This window comes from Vombatus ursinus, unplaced genomic scaffold (genome assembly GCF_900497805.2).
Source record: "Vombatus ursinus unplaced genomic scaffold, bare-nosed wombat genome assembly UNPS02000577.1, whole genome shotgun sequence".
In the NCBI taxonomy this organism is placed as follows: Eukaryota; Metazoa; Chordata; class Mammalia; order Diprotodontia; family Vombatidae; genus Vombatus; species Vombatus ursinus.
Window position 1 is genome coordinate 31,633,876 of NW_020940355.1, and position 19,182 is coordinate 31,653,057.

The 19,182-nt window shown below is 36.8% G+C and overlaps 1 pseudogene; it reads left to right on the forward strand.

Moving 5' to 3' along the window:
- Positions 1 to 7,180: 7,180 nt before the first annotated feature.
- On the forward strand, positions 7,181 to 7,674 carry LOC114044192 (annotated as a pseudogene).
- Positions 7,675 to 19,182: the final 11,508 nt, after the last annotated feature.

Sequence of the window (19,182 nt, forward strand, 5' to 3'; positions counted from 1 at the left end):
CTCATAGACTCACATAGCCTTTTCCTTCTCTTTTATCGTTATGGCACAGGACAATACCCTCATAATTTCACCATTCAAAAAGATATTTTCAATGTATCCCTCAAGAATGCAGATGGTCTGCTAAACAGCCCACTTGTAACATCATATAATCCCACCACAGGTATTTACTGCAAGCAGAGACAAAAGAACATCACAATGACAAAGTGCAACTATTATCCCCTTAGTATACCATAATTAGGTCCATGTAGACTCTTTCCTGTCTCCTTAGCGTTTATTCAGAAACAACTGTTTCAGTCACAGTCATTATCTTTGACCTTGCTACAATCCTCCTTCAAACTACATTTTACGTGATGCATCAATAACCCAAAATTATCACACCCAAAGCAATTGAAATATAAACAACCAAAGCAACAAATCCAATGAATCATACGAACTAGTGGGTCCTTGGGCAAAAATGTAAATGTGAATTGATTCAACTGCCTAAAAATGAAGTATACTTAAAATGTTGAACAGAACCAGAATTCTGAATCACTGTGATAGAAGCACATTATATTATCATTGATTCCGGTATTACAGAAGGGGTACATTTACAAAGTTTGAATTGGCATAGAACTTGATAACTATTCCATGAATCTGACAAAATAATTGGATTGCCAATTTTTTTTTCATTTGTTTTCCAAGCAAGAAACATGTTGGAATATTGGATAGAGAGATGAGGGGGAGGAATAGTGTCAGTAAGACAGTTTCAACACCTGCCTCTGAACCAAACTAACCATGTGACCACAAATAAGTCAGGTACTTAAATGGCCTTGTCATGTCCCAGTCAACTCTTGAAGTCTATGAATCATAAATGAGTTGTTAATATGCATCATTGGAGGATGTTTTCCACACCAGAATTACCTCCATACCAATGAAAGCACACATGCAGTGGGGAAAAAAAGCAAAAATCCAACCCAAATTACCACACTATTATATAATCAAAGTATTTATTTAACAAGCAAAGCAGTTAACTTACTGTTAATATCACTGGTGGTCAATTGCATTTTTGGTGTGGGGGTATGGAGATCTGTGATTTCATTGGCATAAAGAACTCCCAACAAGAGATTCTCTTCACCAATGTAGACCAACATCTTCTCTGCTGTGGTATAGTGGGAGGTTATATTGTTAAGTTGTGTCCGAGTCTTCATGACCTTATTTGTGGGATTTTCTTGTCAAAGTTACCGGAGTGGTTTGCAATTTTCTTCTCCAGAGTCCCCATTTCACAGATGAGGAAACTTAGACAAACAGAGATTAAGTGACTTGCCCAGTCACACAGCTAGTAAGTGTCTGAGGCCAGATTTGAACTGAGGTCCTCCCGACTCCAGGCCCAGACCTCTACCCATTGAGGCATCTAGCTGCCCAGATTATACAGCCATTATGTATCAGAGGCAGGAGTTGCAAGAATTATTGATTCTGGACCCAGCCCTTTATCCACTACACTATTCAACAGAGATAGCACAATGGATAGAGTGTTGGTCTTAGAGTTAGGAAGATCTGAATTCAAATATGGTCTCAGATACTTTCCAGCTGTGTAACCCTGGGTGAGTCATTTAACTCTGTCTGACTCAGTTTCTTCAACTTTAAAATAATAATAGTAACCAACCTCCCAGGGTTGTTGTGGTTCTCAAATGAGATAATATTTTCAAATCAATTAGCACAGTGCCTAGTAGGCACTTAATAAATGTCTGTTTCCTTCTCATCTATAAACTTCAAATTGGTCTAAATAGTTAAAATTATTGAAAATACCAAATAAACCATAGCAGCTGAATCAAATATGTCCTTCCAACAGTCATAGCCCTGGTGGGTTTGTTTCATAGTTATTAATGTACTAGGTGAAGTGACATCAATTATTCAGGTAATTCAGAGCATAAAACATGTTTACTTTGGTCACCAGGTGGAAGTGTTTGCCTGGATTATGTGAATAATTGTTTCTTTGATTCTACTTTACCTTATCTGTGAGAACACAGCTTTCTATTGGCCTAAATTGATTTGGGAAGTGAAACAATCTACATCAGCAAGTATGTGACTAAAAGGAAAAGTAGGATTTATCAATTATTTCCACAGCAATGTACTTGAGCTTTTGGAGCAATGGAAGCTTTTCTTCACAAATCCTAATATTTGATTCACAGGCACTTAGCTGGAGTCAAAGTAAAGCATAATAATTCTACCAGTAAGTTCAATAGACACTTCAAAATTAATGTCCATGAAGTCCAAACTGAAAATAATGTTGTCTTATCTTAAAGCATGCACATTGTTCGGAAAAACTGGTTGCCTTCTTCCCTTACAATTTAATCTAAAGTTTTAATTTTTACTCTGTATTTCTAAATGGAGGTCAAGTACTTGTATAAGAATTAAGAGATATAACAGTAATAAAATTCCTAAGTTTCAATGTAGAATTTTGATTTCTTTCCCACCTGTGTAATTTATTTAAGCATACATGTCTAAAATATGTATCTGAACAGGCAGAGGTGGGCAAAAATTAAATAATTAATCACCTTCTATCTTGATTTGACTCTGAACACCATATATTGAGTCAGTTGAGAAGAAAATGCTGCAAATACAAATGAAAAGATCAGAAGAGGAGCTATGCTGAAAGAATGGAGATAACTTCTGACTAGTTTCAATTAAAGTTTCTTCAACAAAATGAGGAGGTATTTTTAACAACCAAAAGGAGTAATGGAAGGAAATCCATAAACCTGAAGGGTAAATCATGGTGGAGAACACTTGGGAGATCAATAAAGGAAGAAACAAAATTTGTATGATGTTTGGAGTATATACTACAGGCCACTTGGACAGAAGGAAGAATAGATGAAGTGGTTGAGAAGCAGATCATACACAAAGCTCAGAGGCATACTGTTGTAATGATGAGGGACTTTAACCATCTAGATATCTGCTGACATTCTCAATCTGCTAAAAAGTGGGATGTAATAAAAGGGGAGCCAGCCCAAAATAAACAGAATGGTCTTAAGGTTGAAATTTTGATAACACAAACACATGTAATATAGATTAGGATAAAAGAGAACTTAATTTGACTGCATAAGAATCTCATGTATGAACTTAGATTTTAAAAATACCCATAGAGAATATGAAATCAAGGATTGCTATATAATCATAAATGAAATGTGTCACTTGCCTGTACCACTAATGTTAGGAATGCCAAAGCTCACAGCTTAGTAGAGGAGAGAGTGTGTAGAGCCATCTGGGTCCAGTGGCAAGATATAGATCAGGACAACTGTAGATGGCCCCGAATGCAGTGGGAGCCCTTGACCTTTTTAAGCTAAGGTCTTTCCCTGGTCTCATTTTGTCTAAGGCAACTATATAAAAAGTAAATTGCATAGACTTGGTATAAATTGTTCTTTACAAAGCCATGCTGAACTTTAAGTAATCATTGCTTCTCTTTTTAAGTGCTCACTCCATTAAAAATGTGTTCTAAAATTTTGCCAGTAATAAAAGTCAAATTCATTTGACTACAGTTTTCATTCTTCTGTCTTATGAAAACTACACTATTTGACCTTCTCCAGCCATGGGTCACCTTCCCCATTAGCCAAGATATTTCAAAGATTACTCAGTGGCTTATCAGTGAGATCTGCCAATTATAGATAGATTAATAAATCAACAGAAAAATATATAGCTATAGAGCTAGAAAGATGGAAGTACATGTATATATATGTAGTTATATTTAAATACTTTAAATACAACAATATAGAATGTTAGGCAAATGGTGATTCTTGATTAGAGGGAAGGGAAAGGAACAAGCATTTATACAGTGTCTACTATGTACCAGGCACTTTGCTAAGCACTTTACAAATATTATCTCATGATGATTAGCATAAATTACTTTTGCAACACTAGACATACTTTCTTTGGGAGGGGGGTTAAAATGAATTAGTTTTACTTGGTTAGCAGAAATCTAAATATGTACCAGACACTTTGCTAAGCACTTTACAAATATTATCTCATGATGATTAGCATAAATTACTTATGCAACACTAGATATACTTTCTTTGGAAGTGGGGTTAAAATGTATTAAAGTTCTACTTGGTTAGCAGAAATCTGTTTTCTCTCACTCCCACTCCCTACTCCACTGAAAAGAAAAATTAAAACAAATTCTTTGTAACAAATGATGATGATGATGATGATGATGATAGTTAGAATTATGATATCACCCACTATGTGCCAAGCACTGGCTAAGCACCTTACGAATATTATCTCATTTTATTCTCACAACAACCTTTGGAGATAGATTATTATTATTCTCATTTTTCCACTGAAGAAACTGAGGCAAACAGAAGTTAAGCTACTTTCCTGAGGTCACAGATCTAGTAAATGTCTAAAACAATATTTGAACTTAGGTCTTCTTGACTGTAGGCCCACAGTTCTAGCCATTGCATAACCTAGCTCATAGCCCAGCATCGGCTAAATTCCCTCAATATCCATGTTCAAAAAATACATATCTCATTCTGCCCTTTAGATGTTTCATCCCTCTCTCAGGACATGGGCATCATGCTACACTATCAGTCCTCTGGAATCATGGATGGTCATTTCATTGGTCATGGTTATACCTTTCAAAATTTTCTTTATACTGTTGTTTTTATTGTATAATTTATTCTGGTTCTCCTCATTTCATTATGCATTCATTTATCTTCCTGTATCTCTTTTAAAAAATCTATTTCCTAATTTTTTTGCAGTACAATAGTGTTCCATCACACTCATATACAATTTGTTCAACATTTCCCAATTGATGAGCATCCCCTTAGCTTCCATGTTTTTTTTTTTGTTTGTTTGTTTTCGCTTTTTTCTTGACACCACAAAAAAGAGCTGCTATAATTATTTTGTGTTGTTGTTTAGTCATTTTTGGTTGTGTCCAACTCTCCAATACTCTTTTGGGGATTTTCTTAGCAAAGACATTGGAGCAGTTTGCCGTTTCCTTTTCCCACTCATTTTACAGATGAGGAAATTGAGGCAAACAGGGTTAAGTGACTTAGCCAGAGTCACAAAGCTAGCAAGTGTCTGAGGCCAGGTTTATACCCAAGTCTTCCTGACTCCAGGGCTAGCACTCTATCAGCTGTACCACCTAGCTGCACCAAACATTTTGTACATGTAGCCTTTTCCTTTCTTTGATGTCTATTAGATATAACCTTAATGGTTATATAGCTGGGGAAAGGGGCATGTACTGTCTTGTGACTTTTTGCGTATAATCCCAAATTGCTTTCTATAATGATTGTACCCCTTTACAGATCCACCAACAGTGCATCAATGTGCCTGTTTTCCCACAACCCCTCCAACATTTGTCATTTTCCTTTTTTTGTCATATTTGCCACTCTGATGGGTGTAAAGTAGAACTTTAGAATGGCTTTAATTTGCATTTCTCTTATTTTTAGTGATGGAGCCTTTTTCATATGCCTTTGGATAAGCCTAAGTTTTTTGTATTTTTTGTTTGTTTGTTTGTTTTCCTCTTGAAAACAGCCTGTTCTTAGTTCCTTAGACTAGTTGTCAGTTCAGTGGTGGCTCTTATTCTCATAAATCTGAATCAGTTCCTTATATGTGTTAGAAATGAGAATTCTGTCAGGGAAACTTGCTGTAAAGATGTTTTCCCAGTAAATTGCTTTATTTTTAATATTAATTTTTTGTATTTGTTTGTACAAAACCTTTATTTTAATTTTATGCTATCAAAATTACCCATTGTATCTTCTGTAAGTCTCTCCATCCCCTGTTTAATCATGAACTTTTCTTATATCCATATATCTAATAGGTAATTATTTTATATTTCTCTATAAAGGTACCCATTTGTAGATTACTTTTGCATAAAGTGTGAGGTAAAGTCTAAGTCTAATTTCTTCCATATTTGTGTCCAACTTTCACAGTAATTTTCATAAAAAATATCATTCTTATCCCAATATTTTAGATGTACTTTCACATAGTATATCTGGTATTATAAAAGATGTTATTATACAGTGGATTTGAAAACCAGTATGTAAAACACTTGGTTTGAGATCTAAACTGAATCATCCCAAGAACATTTATAAAAGCAGTTAGCAGGAGGACAAGTAGATGGCCAATAAGAGAGATTTTTCAATACTCTTATGGGGATTTCTTTCATCATCACTGAAGGCAGAATCTGTTTTTATCCAGAAGACAAAGTTGGTAATTATAGTGGGACCAATCAATCAATAAACATTTATTAGTCTCCTATTGTGTGTCAGGCAATGTTTTAAGTTCTCAGTATACAAAAAGTGGCAAAAGACAGTCCCTGCTTTAAAAACTTACAACATGCAAATAAATATATACAAAGCTAGCTGTATAGAGGATAAATAGGAAATAATTAACAGAGCACAAACGCTAGAATTAAGATGGGTAGGGGGAAATGTCCAGTAGAAAAAAAAAAAAAGATGGGATCTTAGATGAGATTTAAAGGAAGTCAGGGAAGTCAGTAGGTAGGGTTGAGGAAAGAGAGCATTCCAGATATAGAGGAGAGTGAAAAATAAAGCCTATATTTGTGAGATGGAGTATCTTCTCTGTGGAACAGTCAGGAGGCCAGTGTTATTGAATGGAAGAGTACATGGCAGAAAATAAGTTATAAGAAGATTAGAAAGATAGGAGGCGTTAGGTTATAAAGGGCTTTGAGTGTCAAACAGAACATTTTGGTTTTGATCCTGGAGACAATAATTGGGCCACTAGAGTGTATTAAGTAGGGAGGAGTTACGTGATTGGATTTGTGATTTAGGAAAATCACTTTAGTGGCTGAATGGAGGCTAGATTGGAATGAGGAGAGACCTGGGATAGAAAGACCCACCATTGTAATACTCCATGCATAAGGCGATCAGGCTCTATACTAGAGTACCAGTATCAGAGGAGAGAAGGGAGCATATTCAAGAGATGTTCCAAAGGTGAAATTGACTGGCCAAGATCAAAAGCATACTAAGAAAATCTGTTCTTTAAGTAACACAACCTTGAAATCATTAAGGAATTATTTTACAAGGTTTCTCAGAAGGGGAACATGCTAAAAGAATAGAAAAAAAATCAAGGACAACATCCCTACTCAAAAAAAAAATCAATTGAGAGAACATTGGTAAAAAAAATCATATTCTGTCTTATCTTTATAAAAATCCTGTTAAGAATGATCTTCAGCCTGTCCCCCAAGATGGCTCTGAAGGCAAAGAAGGAAGGAGTTGTCTGCCCCACCCTCCCAAGACAGAAGCCAAGTCTAAGGTCATGAAGACCAAAAAGGCAGTGTTGAAGGATTTTCATAGCCACAAAAAGAAGAATATCCAAGCGTCCCTTACCTTCCAGCAACCTGAGACACTAAGACTTCGATGGCAGCCCACGTACCCTTGGAAAAGCGTCCCTAGGAGACACAAGCTAGATCACTATGCCCATCATTAAGTTTTCCTTGACCACTGAGTCTGTGATAAAAAAGATGGAGGACAACAACACCCTTGTCTTCATTGTGGATGTCAAGGCCAACAAGCATCAGATCAAGCAGGCGGTAAAGAAGCTGTATGACTTCAATGTGGTCAAGGTCAACACACTGATCTGGCCTGACGGAGAGAAGAAAGCCTATGTCCGACTTGCTCCAGACTATGATGCTTTAGATGTTGCCAACAAAATTGGAATCATCTAAACTGTGTCCAGCTATCCCACTCCACCTACAATAAAAACTTTTCCAGTAAAAAAAAAAAGAATGATCTTCACACTTAATTTTAAAAAAATGAGATGGGAACAGGGAGGATTTCACAAATAATTATATTCAAATGACTATCTTTAGAACATGAAATGCTTCACTGTATTTATGGTTGTTGATTACTTTCCCTCTCAAATGAATAAAATAGAGAAAAATATATCCTAAAGTTATTTATTTTATTCTGAACTTAATAAATAAAAAAAAGAATTTATAATACAGTAGAATAGAAAAAAGATGATAGTACATAAAATTGAAAATCTATTATTTACAACTGCTATTCATTTCCTATAACTTTCCTTTTTGATCCTTCCCTTTTCTTTCTTCCCTCCTCTACACCCTAGATGTGGCTACCATTAGACACAAGTGTGTGTGTGTGTGTGTGTGTGTGTGTGTGTGTGTGTATAAAACCATTCTACAAATGCTTCTATTTATCAGCTTAAAAGTCATCTAGCATGTTCTTGCATGGACAGATCTTCCCATGAGAAGATGTTCCTACCCAACTCTTAAAATACTTCCTGAAAAATACTAAAGTCACCCTTCAGGCTACTTGCCTCAAATAAAAAAAAAATTATTTGTATCTCTTTTTTCTGCTACTTACTCTGAATAGTAAATAGTCCATATTTTCTGACCAAATAGATCTAACTCTCATCTGAGTGGCTCTGAACTGCCTTCTAAAAAACATCGATTAAGCACTTAATATGTGCAAAACACAATGTTAAGCACCATGGCTACAAATATAAAAGTGAAATAGCTTTCATCCTCAATTAGCTTATGTTCTAATAGAGAGAGATAGTACATATAAGGGCACAATGAGCAGGAGGGGATGTTTTGATTTTGTAAATACCTTTTCCTGCAATAATAATGGTTTGGCTTATTTAATTACAGTTCCAGAGGTAGAAAGCAGGAGAAGACATATTAATAGTGACAAGAAGTGAGGAAGGCAAGAATATGGCAAGGGTAGAAGCTAAGAATGAATGGAACCAGCTAGATAAAGTGAGTCAGGTGATACTCTCACCAGTCAGGATACCTGTGTCTGAAATGGAAGGAATTCTGGAGCTTAGATGTTGACCAAATCTCCCACAGCACAGTCTCTGTTTGCAGTGGATGGCAAGAAGATCCTGGTTTGCTTTTCCACTTCATGACTCCACATTTACTTCCTCCAGATCTGCCAACACATGCTTGCTCCTCTTCTTTCTTGAAAGTTAGATACAGGAGCTATTGGGACTGTCCTCCATACAGCAACTATTGATACCACTCAGGCTCTATAGTTCCCTCCTATCCTGGGGCCTCATGCTTCTCGGGCCGAGTAGTTCCTCCAGCTCTTGAAAGCTGATCCTAGGTCCCCATGGCTGCCATCTCTGAGGCTACACTGGGAAGTAGGAGCAGAAAGACTGCCCTGCTAATCAGACTCTCTTTCTCAAGTGACCGAAATCTTCTATGATCTCTGGGCTTTGTCTAGGTTGAGCTCTCTCTGGATGCACATTGTGAACTGCTTTTAAAGAGGAGCAGGCAATTTAGCTGTATCTCTTCCAATCTGTATCTGCCCCCTACCTTATTTAGGGTACTTCCATTTAGGGTAAAAAAAATTTTAACATCTGACTTCTTAAAAGCAGCAGATACTTATTCTTCTCTCTGTCTTGAAAGCAACAAGACAGATAAAATATGCATCTATATTAATGACTCCCTTTAAAGGAATCCCTTTTAAATGAACACTTTTAAAGGTGTTCTAAGAAAATAAAGTATGACAATGACTTCCCTCAAATGTCTGGACAACTGGACTGAGTCCTCCATTGTTCTCTTCATAATCACTAAGTAAAAAGCAAGCCAGAATTTGAATAGAATGTTTCATATCAGAAGTTCTGATCATTACTTTTTGGCTCATGCTGTTTTCCCACTGTGCCCACTCCTCTATTTCCTAGAATTCTGAGAAGCTTGATGACATCTAGTTGCTAAACTTCTTTGAGATAAGACTTTGACAATTGCCTAAACTGGCAACAACGTCTGGCCCTGCCATCCTTGTTTTCAAATAGATTCCAAGGATTGAGCCCTATTTGGTGGCGGATTTTTTTTTTTTTTTGGTAAGAAAGATTGGCAGCTCCCAGAGAACAGGTGTACTAATCAGAATTTTAATGAGGCTTTACTCTCCTATTCTTTCAAAAGTGAAACCCTTTCTGCTTCCTAATTTGTTTCACAAAAATGAAAAAGCAAATTTTTTCTTAAAGCCTATTACACTGTTTGATTTCTTCTCCAGAGTATTTATTTTAATCTATAGAGGTGTGCTTTTGCAACACATTCTTATCTGTGGATACAGATTTCTTTTTACCCTCTTCCCTTTGTATAGTCCTTAATTTGAGCCAAGAATAAATCACCTTGGGAAGGTCATGAAGACATACAAACAGGATGGCAACCGTTGTATAACCTTATTGAATTTTAAGTATTAAGGAATAGAACTTTTGTTCTGTTTCCCAAATACTGTCGATGTCAGGAAACCTAGACTTAACTTGCAAACCAAGGTCATAGGAAGGAGAACGCACCAATGGTTTAGTGAGGTATCACTAGGCAGCACAGTGGGAAGAGAGAGCTTCCCCTGGAGCCTTGTGAGATCTGGATTCAAATCCTGCCTTTGACTCTTGCTAGCTGTGTACTGATGGGCAAGTCACTACCTCTCTGAGTCGGTGCCCTTATCTGTAAAATATGAGGATGAAATATACAGAAAAGAGTTTAGAATCCTTAAAATGCTATATTAAATGTCAACTATTATCATTTATAGTTTCCAGACACTCTCTTACCATTGTCTGGCACTTAAACCTCTTTACAACGTGATCCCTTCCTACCTTGCCGATCTTTTTTGCACATTACCAAAATGTTCAGTGGGGCAGCTAGGTGATGGAGTTGATAGAGTGCTGAGTGTGGAGTCAGGAATACTCATCTTCCGGAATGTGAATCCGGCCTCAGATACTTACTAGCTGTGTGACCTTGGACAAGTCACTGAATCCTATTTGCCTCAGTTTCTTCATCTGTAAAATGAGCTGGAGAAGGACATGGCAAACCACTCCAGTATCTTTGCCAAAAAAAGTCCAAATGGGGTCATGAAGAGTCAGACACAACTGAAATGACTGAACAACAACCACAAAAATGTTCAGTAATGACATACACAATAAGTGAGGTATGAGATGCTATGGAATAATACTACCTCATTTCTACAATACTTCAAGGTTTGAAAAGCACTTCAGATCCATTAACTCATCAGAGTCTCACAATAACTCCGAGATATGGTTAGAATTGTTATTTTCATGTAACAAATGGCAAAACTGAAGCTCAGAGAGATTTAGTGACATATCCACAGTCACAGAGCTAATAAGCATCTAAGGCAGAATTTGAATCTGTCCTGACTTCAGGTCTAACACACCAATAACCTCGCCATGCTGACTCTGAGAGACACATTTTCAGCTCGCGTGTTGGAATAGAGAAGGCCTGAAAAAGTAAGTCCTCAGCAAAGAGGGGGTGTACCCGAGGAACTGAATGTCTCATGGCATCTGTGAGTGTCTCCTCAAGAAGATGAAACTGTTTTCAGCTAATCTTTTCAGTGCCATGTTTCCAACCCTCCTCTTTTCCCAATGTCCTAGCACTTTTATGCTACCTTTGCAGTAGCAGGTTTCTGCATAATATGATACTTGATTCTTTTCCCCAAAGTTGTTTCTGATAGTTTGAAGAGAGACAAAAGAAACCTGTCTAGATAATATCCATAGTCCTCTCAGAAAAAAAAAAAAACTTACAGAAACCTAAAATTTCACCCAGGCAAATGCTCCCCAGAAGGGAGAGGAAGGAAGATTGTTTAGTCATTCTGCATTCCTAAGGATCTGTTTGCTCCTTCTGAGAATGAAAAGAACTGAGCCTGCTATAAATGAAGGAAATGAGAGTTATAGGCCATTAGAAATTAAAATTTTAATTAAATTCATTATAGGATTATCTAGAGACAAAAGGGACCTCAGAGGCATCTAATTCAACTTCCTTATTTTACAGATAAGAAAAATGAGACCAAGAAAATGTAAGTGACTTGTCCAAGGTAACATAGGCAATTAGTATCACAGGTAGGAATTGAACCCAACTCGCCTGACTCCAGAGGCTGTGCTCTATCTGCTGCACCACACAGCCTCCAAATAAGAGTTCGTTCCAAATATAGAAAAAAAAAATCTGGGTTTAAGTAAGAATTGCAAAAATACTTAAGTGAGTAAAAAAAATAAGAAAAGAAATGTATAAGATCTTCCCAGTTCAAATTTAAATCCAAAGAATATGGAAAATAATGAACCAAACTGAGGGCACATCCATTGTTCTGGAGAATTCTCTCATTCAATAATCATTGACTGAGTATCTATTGCTCCTGTAGGTCTCTCCTAATCACTATGGCTGAAAGAGTTATTCTACTACCCTGAAATTAGGTGCACCTGTTACACATCCCTAAGGAGGGAACAGAGTGTGCTGGAAAGAGTGAAAGAATTGTCAAAGGTATTCATTGCTAGGTCTATCCTAAGGAAGACCTGAGTTCAAATCTGACCTCAGACCCTTACTAGTTGTGTAACCTTAGACAATTCACTTAACCTGTGTTTGCCTCAGTTTCCTCTTCTGTAAAATGGGTGTTATAACAGCAGCTATACCATACGGTTGTTGTGAGGATGGAATGAGAAAATATTTATAAAGTACTTAGCACAGAGACTGGCACATAGTAGGCACTTAATAAAGGCTCACTCCCTTCCCTTACTGAGACAGCAAGCTTATGAGTGAAGGAAAGTCATTGCTATCAGCTTTTCCACTATTTCTCTACCAACCTTTTGTAGCTAGCATGTGTCCTTATGTGTGAATATGTGTATGTGAGTGAGTGAGTGAGTGTATATATATGTCTATGTGTACAGGAAGCAAGATAGGAATAGGGGATGGGTGAAATACAGCTATAGAGCTAGGGAACTCATAAGTTTTTAAATCTGTCTTGATTTTAAATCTGTACAACAAATCTTCTCAATTTCTACTGCCATGAACTGCTATGATGCTAAGCTTCATAAACAGGATTTGGGATTTAAATAATGATGGCTTGCATTTGTATAGCACTTGTTTTGTGGTGTTTTCACCACAATGATCCAATGAGGTAGGTAGCTCAAGTATTACCTGTGCCCTTTGTACAGATGAGAATACTGAGGCACAGAAAGGCTTGCCTAGAGTTACACTATAAGTGTAGTAGGCTATGTCCTAATTCTGCTTTTTTTTTTTCATTCAAAACCAGTGGTCTTTCCATTAGAAGAGGCTGTATGTGGGAGACTGAAACAATTAATTGACTTCATTGTGGAGAGAAAACAAAGACTGGGGGGAAAACAATGCCTTACTTTTGCACTGCCTTTTACTACATACAAAGCACTTTCATGTATATGGGATCAGTGGATGACCACTATTTTTTTAAATCAATGAATAAATACTCTGCTGAATGCTTGACCACCTTTTGTAGTTTTGAATGGAGTCTTCTTGTGTCTACATAGAACCTGATGAATAATAGTAGATTCTGGTGTTGTTCAAACAGCCCTGACATCTCTATCTGAAAGGTGACCAACTACAGCTTTTGCCTTTTGTATAGGTTTTTTTTTTTTAATATTATTTGAAACTGACTTCAGACAGAATAAAATGTACCATCCATTCTCTAAATAGTTTCATAGTTCAGCTAGGCATGATCTGAGCCATACCACCCAATGCTTATATCTGGAATTTTAATAAAAATCATTTTTATTATTTATATAAATTATTTAATCAGTGGAAGGTATAAGGAAAATCATAAATTTCCCATTACTAATTAACTGCATCAAGTGGTCACAATCAGGAATGAATTGATAGACATAATAAGGAGCTGTCTACATGGTATGATTTGAGAGATGTCAGGAAAATTCCTCTTTCTAAAGCTATCTCTCCTCTCCTACTTGGCACCTTGTTTGAAATTCTACCAATAGAGATTTATTATTTTGGGTTAAAGCATTGCCTTCTCCAAACACCCTCTTTTAAAAGACAAAAAAAAATCAAAATACTTGGGAGCTAACGTATCATCACTTATTAGCACCTTGCTTTGAAACAACTTATAAAGCAACTATTCTCCCTGACCAACGGGAAGCTGGAAATGGAAAGCAGGATACTGAGGAAACTGAAGTTTTAATTGGGGTAGGGGGGGTCACAGTGGGGGAGAAAAGTAGGAGAGAGACTATAAAATATTGAATTATAGAGCCTACAGAAGGTTGACCTGAGGGGCAGCTAGGTGGTGCAGTGGATAGAGCTTCAGCCTTGGAGTCAGGAGGACCTGAGTTCAAATCCAGCCTCAGACACTTGATACTTACTAGCTGTGTGACCCTGGTCAAGTCACTTAACCCCTATCGCCTCGCCAAAAAAAAAAAGTTGACCTGCGTGAAACACCTCCATGAAAGACTCTGGAAATGAAGAGATAACACAAAGGTACCTGGAACTTGGTGAGGTGAGTTGGAACGATTGTGGTAAAGGAAGTCACAAGGAGAAGATACAGAAATTGAGGGTGGGGTAGGACAAAGACAACTTTCAACTAACATACAGATTTTACTAAGAATTCACAATGGCCAAAGTTACTATACATTCTGGTTCAGGGATGGGGAACCTGCCACCTTGAGGCCATATGTGGCCCTCTAGGTCCTCAAGTGTGACCCTTCAACTGAATCCAAACTTGACAGAACAAATCCCCTTAATAAAAGGATCTGTTCTGTAAAACTTGGACTCAGTCAAAAGGCTGCACCCAAGGACCTAGAAGGCCACATGTGGCCTCCATGCTGCAGGTTTCCCACCCCTGTATCTGGTTAATATTTACTTCAGATCAGACATGTAGCTAGGTCACTTAAAATTTGGAGTAATAAAATTAACTTTTAAAGAATGTGTACTTTACAATGAAACACAGTGCAGATTTTAATTATAAGCTAATGGCTTTTAGGTCAAAGGCAGTATGGAATAATATGGAGCACAATGACCTTGGAATCAGAGTGCCTGAGTTCAAGGACCAGATTTGCTACTCACTAGCTGTATTATTTTTTAAAATATTTTGTTTTTTATCCTCCTTTCTGGTATTCAGTTTCCTTAACTGTGTGTGTGTGTGTGTGTGTGTGTGTGTGTGTGTGTGTGTGTGTGTGAGAGAGAGAGAGAGAGAGAGAGAGGGAGAGAGAGAGAGAGAGAGAGAGAGGGGGAGAGAGAGAGAGAGAGAGAGAGAGAGAGAGAGAGAGAGAGAGAGAGAGAGAATTGGCCAATGTGACAACTAAGATTCCTACCAGCTTTCACAGTCTATGAGATCAATGTTGAGGTTGAAATACCGAATCCCTCTTGTGCATCCCCTGGGGGTTCATAGGAATAAGTATGTTATGAGCTGCATAATGACCTTCTGAGGAAGATGAGCATTTTTAAAACAGTCTTTGGTGTTTCTTGATTTAAATTTTCCCTTTTAAAGGACCAGAATCAAGCGCGCGCACACACACACACACACACACACACACACACACACCCCTCCTCAGCTGTGCACAACAAAACCTGTGCTGACTAAAGTCTCAGCATCATAGCTGCCCAATAGTGCTTTCTAAATACCTTCCCAATTGACATCTGCTCTAAGAATCTACAGAGCCAACTTAGCCTTCCTTCTCCCCAAAGGCCCTGTCACCACCTCTACATCAGGCAGCATGCTGTACACATGAGCCAGAGCTGGAGAGAAAGAGAGAGCTTCCTGTAAATGAAGATTAAAAGAAACCATTTTTGCAATTGGCTGAGCTAAGGAACTTCTATATCTCCTAATGCTGTAAATCATTTTTCCTCTAAGCCGTCAGGGGCTATTTAATGAACAGCTTCACATTCTGCCAGCAATGAAAAGAGTCACCAAGGACAAGATACAAAATGTACAAAAAATGTACCTATCTCCAGATGACTCTGAAGATCAAAATATTGTTGTTTCAGTGGCAGTAATTATAGAGACAGCATCGGGTACTTTTCAGAAAATAAAAGCACATCAAGTGATTTCTGCTCCACCCGTGTTTCCTGCCCTTCCTCTCTAGTCAAGGGCTATGTATTTTGTATGTATAGAAGTAGCAAGTAATCTAGCCATGCTGAGGTCAAAAGAGTGTTTCCATGATGACTCTTGTTTTCATGATTTTATAGCTTAAATATAAAAATAGATTCAAAGTTCAATCTCAATATTAAAGGCTCCAGTCCAGGGGGCAGAATAGGGCAAAATCATTTAAACAATGATGACAAATCAGTTAGTCCATTTGAAAACGATTAACAAAATCCCTCATTAGAGTATGTCTGTCAAAGATGTTTTTCAGAAAGATGTGAGAAGAAAGTGTTAAGCATAGTACATCTGGAAAATACTGATAGACATAGCTAAAAATAGGAGGGAAGAGAATTAGAGGGAAAAAATATTAGGAGATGGTTATATACCTACAGCATGTTAAGAGACTTGTTAATAGGGAAAAAAATCTCCAAAAGCAATTTGGTTAGTACATTTGCATTTTCTTTATTTTTTTGAAGCCATGTAAAAGATATTTCCATATTAGCCATGTTGAACACACACACACACATACATACACATGCACAAGAAAAATAAAGTTTTAAAAGTATGCTTCAATTTGCAATCACATTTCATTAGTTCTCTCTGTGGAGGAGGAGGATAGCATCATCATGGGTCTTTTGATTATAAAGTTTAAGAATACTATTAGAGGTATACATTCAATAATTAACATCAATGTAGAAAATCTAGAATTGCCTCCCTTCCCTCCAATTCTCAAATTGTTTTTGTTTTTGTTTTTTTTTCTATTAGATTTAGCCAATTTTGAAACAGGAATTTTGAAGTGACCTATAATTATCATTTAATATCTAGATATTTTTGCATTTCATCTTCCATTAAGTATTTTTCCTTTGCCATTTACACAGCACAACTATTTGATATTTGTAATACATTATTATTTGTAGTATCTTCAAGTAATGTATTTTTCTTAACAATATACAATATATTTCCTATACAATATATAATATACAATCTCCCTTAACAGTATACATTTTCCTGTTACCTTATCTGGAATCACGATGACAATTCCTTCCTTTTTCATACAACAAAAGCTGGTACAACAAAAGCTTAATATATATTATTCCAGTACCATTATTAAATTATATGTGCCTAAGCTTTAAGTGTGTTTCTTGCACATAGAGGTTTTCTAATTCATCATACACCTCTCTTGTTTTCTGGATGAATTTAGTTCATTAAAATGTAATTTTATACTTGTTTGTGTTTCTTTCATCACTCCTATAATATTCACTTTGTGAAATACATTCAAATCAACACAAGATATAATGAAGACTCTCAGTCCACCTCTACCCCCTGTCAAACCCAGGCCAGCTCTTTATAAACCACTTTTAACCAATGTAATCTGTATTTTATGCTTTTATTGTCCAGTCCTTATAAGAGCATAATACAGATTTCACTCTCCTTATCCTTCATGATTTTCTGAGAATTATCTTTTCTCTTTGTTGACCTATTCCAAGAAACTGTAATTCATTTCTTCCTTTATTATTATTATTATCAATTTATTTATTTTTAGTTTTCAACATTCACTTCCACAAGATTTTGAGTTCCAAATTTTCTTCTCATCTTGTCCTTTCCCCAGTCCCATGACAGCCTGCTTTCTGATTCCCCCTTCCCCTAATCTGCCTTCTCTTCTATGACTTCCCCCGTTCTCTTATACCCTTCCCCTTCCCATTGTGTGTGTATCTTATTTCCCAGTTGTATGTGAAAACAATTTTCAACATTGTTTTTAAAACTTCGGGCTCCAAATTTTCTCCCTTCTTCCCTCCCCACCCACCCTCATTGAGAAGGCAAGAAACTTGATACAGGTAATACATGTGTAGTCATGCAAAATACTTCCATAGTAGTCATGTTGTGAAAAACTGACCAAATTTCCATTCATCCTATCCTGTCCCCCATTTATTCTATTCTCTCTTTTTACCCTGTCTCTCCTCAGAAGTGTTTGCTTCTGATTACCCCTCCACCAATCTGCCCTCCCTTCTATCATCCTTCCACTCTCTTATCCCCTTCCCCCTATTTTCCTGTAGGGTAAGATAGATTTCCATACCCAATTGAGTGTGTATGGTATTCCCTCCTTAAGCCAAATACAATGAGAATAGGAGTCACTCATTCCCTCTCACCTTCCCCCATTTCCCCTCCACTGTAAAAGCCTTTTCTTGTCTATTTTATGTGAGATAATTTACCCCATTCTACCTCTCCCTTTCTCCTTCTCCCAGTATAATCTTCTCTCATCCCTTAATTTTGTTCTCCAGATATCACCCCTTCATCTTCAACTCACCCTATGCCCTTTATCTATCTAACTACCTATCTATACATATCTATATACCTATATATCTATATCTATATATATATATTTTTCCCCTCCAACTACCCGAATACTGACAAAGATCTCACGAGTTACAGATATCTTCTTTCCATGTAGAAATATAAATAGTTCAACTTGAATAAGTCACTTATGATTTCTCTTTCCTGTTTACCTTTTCATGCTTCTCTTGAGTCTTATATTTGAAAGTTGAATTTCTATTTAGCTCTGGTGTTTTCATCAAGAATGCTTGAAAGTCCTCTATTTCACTGAATTTCCAATTTTTCCCCTGAAGGATTATACTCAGCTTTGCTGAGTAGGTGATTCTTGGTTGTAATCCTATCTCCTTTGACCTCCAATGTAGAAACTGCTAAATCTTGTGTTATCCTGATTGTATTTCCACACTACTTGAATTATTTCTTTTTGGCTGCTTGCAATATTTTCTCTTTGACCTGGGAACTCTGGAATTTAGCTACAATATTCCTAGGCATTTTCCTTTGGGGATGTCTTTTAGGAGGTGATTGGTAGATTCTCTCAATTTCTATTTTACCCTTTGGTTCGAGAATATCAGGGCAGTTTTCCTTGGTAATTTCTTTCTTTTTTTGGTAAGGCAATTGGGGTTAAGTGACTTGTGCAGGGTCACACAGCTAGTGAGTGTCAAGTGTCTGAGGCTGGATTTGAACTCAGGTCCTCTTGACACCAAGGCCAGGGCTCTATCCACTGTGTCACCTAGCTGCCTGTCCTTGACAATTTCTTGAAAGATAATATCTAGGCTCTTTTCTTGATCATGGCTTTCAGATAGTCCAATAATTTTTAAATTATCTCTCCTGGATCTATTTTCCACGTAAGTTATTTTTCCAATGAGATTGGAAACGTTGTCTTCAATTTTTTTTCATTCTTTTGGTTTTGCTTTACAATGTTTTGATTTCTCATAAAGTTGATAGCTTCCATTTGCTCCATTCTAATTTCTAAAGAAGCATTTTCTTTTTTTTAATTGATTAATTTTTTCTTTTTTTTTAATTGATTAATTTATTTATTTTTAGTTTTCAA